The 12,641-nt window shown below is 42.0% G+C and overlaps 1 protein-coding gene across 1 annotated transcript in view; it reads right to left on the bottom strand.

The window, feature by feature from the left end:
- Nucleotides 1-11,834, bottom strand: part of LOC139394505 (myelin basic protein b) — a 53,344-nt gene extending 41,510 nt beyond the window's left edge. The window contains exon 1 of the mRNA XM_071142582.1: nt 11,684-11,834. The gene's annotated coding sequence lies outside the window, so the exon portion shown is untranslated. The remainder of the gene's footprint in view (nt 1-11,683) is intronic.
- Between the last annotated feature and the right edge of the window lie 807 nt (nt 11,835-12,641).

A 12,641-nucleotide genomic window follows, 5' to 3' on the forward strand; every position in this document is an offset into this window, starting at 1 on the left:
AAATACATTTAAAAACTGAGTTTTTCACAATCCCTGAAATTTAATCCTAGTGAGAATTCCCTGTCTTGGGTCAGTTAGGATCACCACTTCATGTTAAGAATGTGAAATGTCAGAATAATAGTAGAGGTTATTATTTCAGCTTTTATTTCTTTCATCACATCCCATTGGGTCAGAAGTTTACATACACTCAATTAGTATTTGGTAATATTGCCTTTAAATTGTTTAGCTTGGGTCAAATGTTTCAGGTAGCCTTCCACAAGCTTCCCACAATAAGTTGGGTGAATTTTGGCCCATTCCTCCTGACAGAGATGGTGTAATGGAGTCAAGTTTGTAGGCCTCCTTGCTTGCACACGCTTTTTCAGTTCTGCCCACAATTTCTATAGGATTGAGGTCAGGGCTTTGTGATGGACACTCCAATACCTTGACCTTGTTGACGTTAAGTCATTTTGCCTCAACTTTGGAAGTATGCTTGGGGTCATTGTCTATTTGGAAGACCCATTTGCGACCAAGCTTTAACCTCTTTGATCTCTAGGGGCGCTATTTCATTTTTGGATAAAAAACGTTCCCGTTTTAAGCGCGATATTTTGTCACGAAACGATGCTCGACTATGCATATTCTTGACAGTTTTTGAAAGAAAACACTCTGAAGTTTCAGAATCTGCAAAGATATTGTCTGTAAGTGCCCCAGAACTCATTCTACAGGCGAAACCAAGATGATGCGTCAACCAGGAAATGAGCAGAATTTCTGAAGCTCTGTTTTCCATTGTCTCCTTATATGGCTGTGATTGCGCAAGGAATGAGCCTACACTTTCTGTCGTTCCCCCAAGGTGTTAGCAGCATTGTGACGTATTTGTAGGCATATCATTGGAAGATTGACCATAAGAGACTACATTTTCCAAGTGTCCGCCTGGTGTCCTGCGTGGAATTCGGTGCGCAATTGCCAGCTGCTTGTACTTTTCCATTTGATTGAGGGGAGAAACCATGCTTCCAAGAACGATATATCAATGAAGAGATATGTGAAAAACACCTTGAGGATTGATTCTAAACAACGTTTGCCATGTTTTCAGTCGATATTATGGAGTTAATTTGGAAAAAAGTTTGCGTTTTGAGGACTGAATTTTCGGTTTTTTTTGGTAGCCAAATGTGATGTATAAAACGGAGCTATTTCTAATACACAAAGAATCTTTTTGGAAAAACTGAGCATCTGCTATCTAACTGAGAGTATCCTCATTGAAAACATCAGAAGTTCTTCAAAGGTAAATTATTTTATTTGAAGGCTTTTATGTTTTTGTTGAAATGTTGCGTGCTGGATGCTAACGCTAATGCTAACGCTAAATGCTACGCTAGCTAGCTACTTTTACACAAATTATTGTTTTCCTATGGTTGAGAAGCATATTTTGAAAATCTGAGATGACAGTGTTGTTTACAAAAGGCTAAGCTTGAGAGATGGCATATTTATTTCATTTCATTTGCGATTTTCATGAATAGTTAACGTTGCGTTATGGTAATGAGCTTGAGTCTGTATTCCTGATACCGGATCCGGGATGGGGAGATCAGAGAGGTTAACTTCCTGACTGATGTCTTCAGATGTTGCTTCAATATATCTACATAATTTTCTCTCCTCATGATGCCATCTATTTTGTGAAGTGCACCAGTCCCCACTGCAGCAAAGCACCCCCACAACATGATGCTGCCACCCCCGTGGGATGGTGTTCTTTGGCTTGCAGGCCTCGCCCTTTTTCCTCCAAACATAATGATGGTCATTATGACCAAACAGTTCTAATTTTGTTTCATCAGACCAGAGGACATTTCTCCAAAAAGTACGATCTTTGTGCCCATGTGTAGTTGCAAACCGTAGTCTGGCTTTTTTTATGGCAGTTTTGGAGCAGTGGCTTCTTCTTTGCTGAGGGGCCTTTAAGGTTATGTTGATATAGGACTCGTTTTTACTGTGGATATAGATACTTTTGTACCGGTTTCCTCCAGCATCTTCACAAGGTCCTTTGCTGCTGTTCTGGGATTGATTTGCACTTCTCGCACCAAAGTGCGTTCATCTCTAGGAGTCAGAACGCGTCTAATTCCTGAGCGGTATGACGGCAAGCAAGCAAAGAGGCAGTGAGTTTGAAGGTAGGCCTTGAAATACATCCACAGGTACACCTCCAATTGACTCAAATTATGTCAATTAGCCTATCAGAAGCTTCTAAAGCCATGACATAATTTTCTGGAATTTTCCAAGCTGTTTAAAAGGCACAGTCAACTTAGTGTATGTAAACTTCTGACCCACTGGAATTGTGATACAGATTATTTCACTTATAATTCAGTGTATGTAAACAATTGTTGGAAAAATTACTTGTGTCATGCACAAAGTAGATGTCCTAACCGACTTGCCAAAACTATAGTTTGTTAACAAGAAATTTGTGGAGTGGTTGAAAAACGAGTTTTAATGACTCCAACCTAAGTGTATGTAAACTTCCGACCTCAACTCTAAATGTAAAGAAACACTGTATGGCCTCAAAACATGGTAAAACTACATATTGTTATGAAATGGATGGGCAGCCCTTGAATCCAGAGCTCTGTCTATGAATTTGAGAGTGGTTACTTTTCTCCAGCCCCATCCCTCAGCTTTTTCCTAAAAAAGTGGTAGAGAGATGCCTTACTATTATTATTATTTGAACTGCAGATTGACCCTTTAATAATCACAATATTGCAGCAGCAACAATCTCATAACTTTTCTTTTTTACGATTCCCGTGTAGCGGTTGTGATTATAAATGTGAGTTTAAAGTAAATGTGTGCGGGAACAACCTTTTCTCATGGACATCATCAAAGAAAGTTACAAGATGATTACCTCTGCAATATAGTGAGTATTACCTACGGCATGTACAGTTACAGGATGATTACCTCTGCAATATAGTGAGTATTACCTACGGCATGTACAGTTACAGGATGATTACCTCTGCAATATAGTGAGTATTACCTACGGCATGTACAGTTACAGGATGATTACCTCTGCAATATAGTGAGTATTACCTACGGCATGTACAGTTACAGGATATTTACCTCTGCAATATAGTGAGTATTACCTACGGCATGTACAGTTACAGGATGATTACCTCTGCAATATAGTGAGTATTACCTACGGCATGTACAGTTACAGGATGATTACCTCTGCTCTGTAGTGAGTATTACCTACAGCATATACAGTATCGAGCAGATTAGAGCATTTTTCAGTGGCCAAATGTCGACCTTGATGTCTCCTACAGTATACTACCGCATATGGTTTAGGATTATAAATAGAGTACAAAGCAGCATCTTGATAGCCATTCGAATTCCAATTAAATAGGTCTTTCAGATCCAGAGCCAAAAAACTCCAGCTTTGTTACTACGGGCCTTTTTGGAAGCTCATCCCACCACCAGAGCACACCGCCTGTCATCTTGAGAACGTCTCCATTTTCAAACAGACAGGTGAGACTGAAAGCAGCCATGATGCCTGAGTTATGGGTGATAGATTTCAGCAAACTGCTGAAGACAAAGAGAGGAGGAGTGTATGCGAGTTGCTCTGTGAATTCAACATTTCCCTTCAAAACAAAAAGAGGTCTTAGCAGATCAAAGTGGCCTGGTGATGGTTCCACTGTCCCTTTAAAAGGGCGAAAAATATATCATCACAATAGTTGGCAAGCTGGTTCGTTTACAGTAGGCGCCCAAACACATGAGCATGGTCTTTTCTGAGTCCTAAGAACTACGATAGTCACGCACAGCCACGACTTCAGTTAACTACAAAACAGAATACACGCTGGCTTCGGAATTAATCTGCTGTTACTAACAGAAAATTACATACTTTGTACAACTGCCATATAGCCTGAGCTTTGGCTAGCTCAGCTCTCTTATGGAGCAAGGTCCTGAAACAAGTTTGAATCCTTTCTTAAAACAACACTCTCTGGTGCGAGAGGGCTCAATCACGTAGGCATGGTTACGTAGTTCAATAGCTTATAACCAAGAAAGACAAGACAACTAGGCTAGAGGAAAATGTAATGCAGAAAACGAATTGACAAAAGACTAGCAAACCAAAGTAAGACGCCCTTCTGTTTGCTTTGCCATCTTTCTCCAGACTAGAAAGATTAAATGCATTCCCGGCTTTGCCTGTGAACAAGACCACCTTTCAAGTAACCACGCCGACAACGTGTTAACATTCTTCCCAAGGTTGGGAGTGTGAGAAACTCTGTGAACGTATTATCTGCAAGGTTCTGGGAAACCAAAATAACACCCAGAGAATATCTATGTCACAAAAAAAAATGGTGAGAGTATACAGTACCTGGCCTTCTGAGATGAGGTTTCCCTGAAAGAAAAATTACACAACCACAACCGGAGCCTGCGAGGACTTGCAAAACATGGCCGTTGCATAACAATAATAGGAAAATCTATGCCGTAATTAAAACTTCGACACAGCAGCCTCCAATCCAACATAAGATGATCCGGTCCTTGCCTTTTTGCACATAGGCCTCTATAAGAGTCTATGACTCAAACACTTAGCAAATCAATGGGAGGTAGACTACAGGCTGGGGAAGAGAACATACAGACTGAGAGACAGTGGATGAGAATGACCCCCCCCAGGGTCATGAACTTTGCCTATTCTATTTGAAGGTTGTATGGGAGATACAGCACCAGGGCGGCATGCTAATTATAGGATGACCCTCCTCACATATAGGCCAGCACTCACAGCACTGCAGCACTCAGCCATCAGTGCATATGAGCAATTATCTATAGTCCCTCTGACTAAGTTCTGCTTGTGTGATTACTCTGCTGCTGTCCGTTACCTAGGGCCATGAGACTCAAATATTTTGATTTGGTCTGGCTGAGAGGCTTAATTCATTACAAAATACCTCATGCACATTTCCTCATATCAACATACCGCATTCTGACTTGGTTGCCCATCTACGGTCAGTCAGATGTTTGTCTGACAGCTAATAGTTAATGTATTTTTATTTAATACTAGTCCCATAAGAAACTGGGGGTTTGTTTAAAATGTATGTTCACGGGCCTTCCAGGTGGCGCAGTGGTCTAGGGCACTGCATCGCAGCGCTAGCTGTGCCACCAGAGACTCTGGGTTTGCGCCCAGGCTCTGTCGCAGCCGGCCGCGACCGGGAGGTCGGTGGGGCGACGCACAATTGGCCTAGCATCATCTGGGTTAGGCCGGTAGGGATATCCTTGTCTCATCGCGCACCAGCGACTCCTGTGGCGGGCCGGGCGCAGTGCACGCTAACCAAGGTCGCCAAGTGCACAGTGTTTTCTCCGACACATTGGTGCGGCTGGCTTCCGGGTTGGATGCGCGCTGTGTTGAGAAGCATTGCGGCTTGGTTGGGTTGTGTTTCGGACGACGCATGGCTTTCGACCTTCATCTCTCCCGAGCCCGTACGGGAGTTGTATCGATGAGACAAGATAGTAATTACTAACAATTGGATACCACGAAATTGGGGAGAAAAGGGGGTATAATTGTTTTTTTTTATGTATGTTCACTCTCTATCCACGGAGGATGTACAGTTGAAGTCGGAAGTTTCCACACACTTAAGTTGGAGTCATTCAAATTTGTTTTTCAACCACTCCACAAATTTCATGTTTACTAACTATAGTTTTGGCAAGTCAGTTAGGGCATCTACTTTTTGCATGACACAAGTTATTTTTCCAACAATTGTTTACAGACAGATTATTTCACTGTATCTCAATTCCAGTGGGTCAGACGTTTACATACACTAAGTTGACTGTGCCTTTAAACAGCTTGGAAAATTCCAGAAAATTATGTAATGGCTTTAGCGTCTTCTGACAGGCTAATTGACATCATTTGAGTCAATTGGAGGTGTACCTGTGGATGTATTTCAAGGCCTACCTTCAAACTCCGTGCCTCTTTGCTTGACATCATGGGAAAATCAAAAGAAATCAGCCAAGACCTCAAAAAAAAAATTGTAGACCTCCACAATTCTGGTTCATCCTTGGGAGCAATTTCCAAACGCCTGAAGGCAGCGCGTTCATCTGTACAAACAATAGTACGCAAGTATAAACACTATGGGACCACGCAGCAGTCATACCGCTCAGGAAGGAGACGCGTTCTGTCTCCTAGAGATGAACGCACTTTGGTGTGAAAAGTGCAAATCAATCCCAGAACAACAGCAAAGGACTTTGTGAAGATGCTGGAGGAAACAGGTACAAAGTATCTATATCCACAGTAAAACTAGTCCTATGTCGACATAACCTGAAAGGCCGCTCAGCAAGGAAGAAACCACTGCTCCAAAAACCGCCATAAAAAAGCCAGACTACGGTTTGCAACTGCACATGGGGACAAAGATGGTACTTTTTGGAGAAATGTCCTCTGTCTGATGAAACAAAAATAGAACTGTTTGGTCATAATGACCATCGTTATGTTTGGAGGAAAAAGGGAGAGGCTTGCAAGCCGAAGAATACCATCCCAACCGTGAAGCACGGGGGTGGCAGCATCATGTTGTGGGGTGCTTTGCTGCAGGAGGGACTGGTTCACTTGACAAAATAGATGGCACCATGAGGATGGAAAATGATGTGGATATATTTAAGCAACATCTCAAGACATCAGTCAGGAAGTTAAGGCTTGGACTCAAATGGGTTTTCCAAATGGACAATGACCCCAAGCATACTTCCAAACTTGTGGCAAAATGGCTTAAGGACAACAAAGTCATGGTATTGGAGTGGACATCACAAAGCCCTGGCCTCAATCCTATAGAAAATATGTGGGCAGAACTGAAAAAGCGTGAACGAGCAAGAAGGCCTACAAACCTGCCTCAGTTACATCAGCTCTGTCAGGAGGAATGGGCCAAATTTCACCCAACTTATTGTGGGAAGCTTGTGGAAGGCTACCCAAAACATTTGACCCAAGCTAAACAATTTAAAAGGCAATGCTACCAAATATTAATTGAGTGTATGTAAACTTCTGACCTACTGGGAATGTGATGAAAGAAAGAAAGCTGAAATAAACCATTCTCTCTACTATTATTCTGACATTTCACATTCTTAAAATAAAGTGGTGATCCTAACTGACCTAAAACAGGGAATGTTTACTAGGATTAAATGTCAGGAATTGTGAAAAACTGAGTATAAATGTATTTGGCTGAGGTGTATGTAAACTTCCGACTTCACCTGTAAATGACTGCTCTCCCATAGCGTAAGAGAGGAGAGCTCACCATTTTTTAAATGTACCAACTTAGAGATAAAGGCATCACAGCTCAATTCATAAGCCATACCTCCAGATCTCCATCTGAGAGTGATGGTTTTAAGTATCAACAGAAAAAGCAATCTTCCTTCTCTACAGTGAGAAACATAAGTATCCATTTCTTCTGCTTCCCAAACTGCGAGACTGAAACGGATATTACTTTCCTGCAACATAAATCGCCCTTTAGGGATAAAGAGCTATTTATGATTGCTGACAGAAGGAACTATGGATTATCCTGTAATACAAACAGTAGGCACAATAAAATCAAGAGACAATGTGATACACTTCTCAAGTTTGACAGAATGAACACATATTCTTGTTCCCATCACTGGGTGTACACATTTTACAGGCTCAGAGAACAAACCTAAATGTTGCTATAAACATTTGACTTTCCTCCTCTTTGACACGTTATTCTGGTCACTGTACCAAACACAGGGTCAGCGAGCACACTGGGTGAAGTAGACACTCTCTATTCGGAGTCAACTCCAGAGATTGGGAAAGACAAGAAAACAATTCACAGTGCTGCTGAGCAGTTTTCCCATGGGACTAAGATATCAATCTAAGATATCAGGGTAGAACAGTCCCATGACTCGCTCCCTCCAAGTCCTCATATCATCATTGTTAACTGGCCACAATGATAAAGTCCCAGAAGGTTATGCATGCCAGTAGTATCTCCCAGCTGTGTGTGGTCTTAGTAAGGGTGAGAAGCACTGCCCTGTCCATGGTGCTGAATGCAGACCAATACACTCACTCATCATCTCGGTCTCTCTCACACACCCCACACACATGAACGCACACGCAGACCGATTTCCTGTCATTATGTCAGATAACATGTGGGGCTGGTGTGGGTGTGTGGCTACTCCATGGAAATGAGCTGATGTACAGTTGTCCTTGTGGAAGGTGGACTAGTGCTTCATTTAACCCTCCAGGTGCCCTTGGTTGCCCAAGGGCTTACGTAACCCACTTGGAGAAACTCAGTGATACTAAGTCCCTGGTAGTGACACTAGAGCCAGGGTCAGAGGTCAACATCTGTCCTTGGAGAAAGCATCTGGTGTACAGCAATCAAGGTTGTGTTCATGAGGGCACAACTGATTTTTTTTGGTGACAAAAAATAAATAAAAAATGAATGTTATCCCTTGCTTGTTTCAGTAGATTTTTATTGCGTTTTGTGTCTAGTGAACATGAACCTGGACACAGAGTTGAATGGGAGAAAACTTTACTAGGAAGAGAGAGGCTCATGTTTCTCCATCTCTGTTTCTTATCTCTTTATGCTCTTTCACTTCTTCCTTTTCCCTCTATACTCATCTCTCTCAATCTCTGGGAAGAGAAAGGCTATTGTTTAAATCTCTCTGTCCTGGTTTCTTTCTCTCGATCTTCTCCTCTTTCACTACCACTCCTTCCTCTGCGCTCTACTCATCGCTCCCTCAAGCTCTGGGAAGAGACATCTGTGAGTGTTTGATTGTCATGCTTGTGGGCAAGGCACTGTCCCAATCCCCTTTTCACTGAGCTTCAAGACGTTTTTGTCATTTTCAGAAGTTCACAGAAAGGATGACCGTAAACACCATGGTCACACCACGGTCCACTGCCTAAGTGCAAAATTTGCCGAAATGCCAGTATAGACCCCATTGCAGCATCACTGTGGTCCTGTCCTACGCAGCAAGCCCAGAAATGAGCGGCAGAACCAAGCTTTGCTTTAGGCGCATTCAGTCAGCACTGAATCTATTGATGTGGACAGCTGTGACTTTTACAGTAGGAAGTTTGGTCAGTTGTTCTCCGCTCCATAACATCTTGTCTTGATACACCATATGACCTGTGGTGTTTCCAGTTCCAGGCAGCGGCCTGTCCATCACTTAACTCTCATACTGCCACACAGTCTCTCCCAACCCCTGGGCAGAAGAAGCAGACACTTAAGTGATTTCCCTGATATCTTAGAATGATTTCTGGAGGACCTTCACAGCAGAGAAGTGTGTTTCGGATTAGTAGTATCCTTGGGTTATGTTCTGTAGAATCCTCCAGAACAAATCTGAGAGTAAAAACAACCCTGATGCTTTTGAAGCGTGAGAGAGATCGCATCAAGTGGAATATCATTAGTCTTGTCATCAGGCTAAATAAGTAACGTAGGAAGGCATTTAAGAGTACAGCAATATAAATCTCAGCCCTAAGGACCGCTGTCGTTGTTTGTTTGTGTGTTCCCAGAGAGCGTGGTTTCTAGAGTGTACATTGATACTCTTCCCCCACAGCTTACACAATCCACAGGCACCTGGGGTTCACCACTAAAAGCTGGGAATTCTAAACTTGGCACATGAAAATGATCCCTGCCATCTGTTTCTACAGCATGTTGTAGACACTACGCACGGTCCGACCATGCTGGGTGAACTCAACACGTCAGCCAACTATGCTGTCATCATCGTGGCTTTCTGTGTGCACGAACAGTCGAGTTGCACCTCTCTTGCGTCACACGACGAGGTTCAAGGTGATATGAATCAACCTGCCTGTAAGCAACACCAACTGGCGCAGACAAGAGAGGAAGTGAGATAGACAGAAGGGAGGAAGTTGGTGAGGGTGTGAGGACGGAAGTTATCTTGGTGATTCACCTGCTTGCACAGGCATGCACATGCAGACACATACACCTACACACACACACACACATTAGACACGTAAACAGGAGACTCTCTAACATACACAGAAAAATACACTTCCGTGTTCTTTCCCACGCAGGATAACATACACACAGATGCATTTACACACATTTCAAGTCTTATATTGCATCCGTAAGCTACTTCATACTCCGATATATGCATGTCTAATATGGACCAGCTTGAGGAAAGAACTAGAAGACTTTACTGTTGCTCTGGTTTCGTAGAGACCCAGCCATTCCCCTGGGTCTCTACAGCAGCAACAACCAAAATACTATGAATAGTCACAAAACGTTCCAACTTATATCAGGACAACCTGAGGGTTATAGCCAATAGAGACACTCTAAATCGTGTTCACGCAGAGTGTCAGGTGCAAGAAGGTGTGCTTTGTGAAAGGCAAATGAAGGAACGTTAAAACATGTGACTGTTAAACAAACAGCTGAGCAATTTTGACTGACTGAGATAACACCTCTGCAATAGATTATTGAATCTCTTCCAATAACCTGGTTATTCAGTGGAAAATCTAGAACTATCGCTTTCCTGTCAATTCTGTTCAAAACTACAACTGAGAATGCAAAGTTCCACTTAAGCAGAATGGTCTCACTTCTCCACCACAAGAGAAGTACATTGTATTTTTTTGTACATAATACATAGATTTTAGTCAGGGGTTAGTGTTTTGTTCATTTGCTACTACCAGATGTCTTCTTTGAAAACAGCACTTCGAAGAGGACACATGTCGATGACGTAAGTCTGTCAGTTTTCAGGCTATAATAGTATTTGACATATTCTGGAAATAGTCCCAAAAGTGCACTGTGCACCCATCTGTGTCCAGTTTGACCCAGGTCTGGTATCATTTCCTTTTCTCCTCTATTGTATGTTACCAGTCCTGAAGAGAATTGTGGCTATAGGCTTTTCATTCACTAAATCAGTGGAGTTCAGATAGAAAAACCCACTCATGTGCATGTGTTTTTATTTATGGAACGTCGCACATCAAGATAGAGGATGGCTTTGGGGTCAAATGTTTTTTTCTGATCCGCATTAGCCTGGTTAGGTGACTAACCTACATGTAAACAAATCATTTCAAAGCAGTAAAAGGGAGTAGGCCTATGCGTTTCTGTTCGCTTGGTTCCTTCTCTGTGTCCAAGCTAACTAATTACATTGAAACATTGTAGATAACGCCAGCTCTCACCAGCTAGAATAAAATAGGCTTAGATTATAACACAGCGGGTCCAGACTGCATCTCATTGTGGACTACAGGTAGGCTATATGATGTTAGTATTGTTTACATCTTCGTCAGCGACCTAACTAGGTTTATAATAGGGTGTTTTTTTTCACGCAGAGTGGGCTGCTCTCTCCATCCACTCCTTTATGAAATAGTTCTGGCCAAGGTGCCTGTACTAGCATAATATTCAACTGAGAGTTGGCGTGAGCACTACTTGGAGGAAAACGTATTGTGACATTCACTGTGATAGCATGATGTGATCTTCGATCGACAGTGATAGTCTAGCCTAATTTGTTCTGTAGGCCTAAGTGGGGCTATAGAAACATATGCGTATTTTCAATAGGCATGTGTCGCTGTGTCAAACATCGAATAGAACTGATGAATAACACGACATTCCTCGCATCGTATGCAGGTCGAAACCTAACAAGCTCTTACAGACTAAACAAGACCACGTACATGTTTACTAAATCGGTTGATGCGGCAAGAGGCGCAACAAAACAGCTGTCAACAGAATTACAACGTATCCGTCACATGGTTGCGCGCTGCAACGACCACAATGTACTATTATTTGCGTTTCGTTTTCGACTGTCTTTTACATACCCTTTTCCGTTTAGATTGAATCAAATGCATCCACAATAAGAGGCTGTGATTTTGATGTGTAGTTTCTCTTCTCGTAGACAAGAACGTTTTTTCTTCCACGGTTTTGACGTTGTTTTCACAGACTGCCTTCGTAAAAAAAAAATGTATGTCTCGTTGCTTCCTGTTTTAGGTACAGTGCTGATTGTTTCTTCGGGGTGGGGCGGAATGTTGATACTCCGCAAAGAAATGTGGGCAAAAGAGCAGAGCATGCCCGTACACGCACGCACTCGTTATTGTAATGTCTGTATTCTGTATCACGAGACACGTTCGTTCAAGGTATGTGATAGAGTGGTTGCTGCACTTGACAGTTAGTGAAGAAACCATATTTTGTTGTAAAACATGGTATGCCGGGCAACACAAACTGCTGCAATGTACTATATTTCTTTAAAAGGCAAAGCATGTCATTACTGCAGATACGATAAGATTCATACACAGGCTTTGAATAAAATGGAATTGGACATTGTGAATTCTGTTTCTTATTCACATCAGTTAATGCCACTAATTGCACAGTATTAACATATTGTACTGATCCTCGCTATTTGAGCCACGTTACAATTCTCAACAAGTTAGTTAAAAACTCTAAAGGATCCAACCCTTTTTTCTTTTTTTTTTAACACTGACATTTGTGGAAATGTGAAATTAATGTAGGAGAATATAACACATTAGATCTGGTATAAGATAATACCATCATCTTTGAAATGCAAGAGAAAGGCCATAATGTATTATTCCAGCCCAGGCACAATTTAGATTTTGGCCACAAGATGACAGCAGTGCAAAGTTTTAGACTGATCCAATGAACCCTTGCATAGCTGTTCAAAATGTTGTATCAAGACTGCCCAAATGTGCCTAATTTGTTTATTAATACATTTTTAAGTTCATAATTGGGGGACGACAACACCGATCCCGTAGAGGTTTTAAT

Source organism: Oncorhynchus clarkii, chromosome 3, assembly GCF_045791955.1.
Source record: "Oncorhynchus clarkii lewisi isolate Uvic-CL-2024 chromosome 3, UVic_Ocla_1.0, whole genome shotgun sequence".
Classification (NCBI taxonomy): domain Eukaryota; kingdom Metazoa; phylum Chordata; class Actinopteri; order Salmoniformes; family Salmonidae; genus Oncorhynchus; species Oncorhynchus clarkii.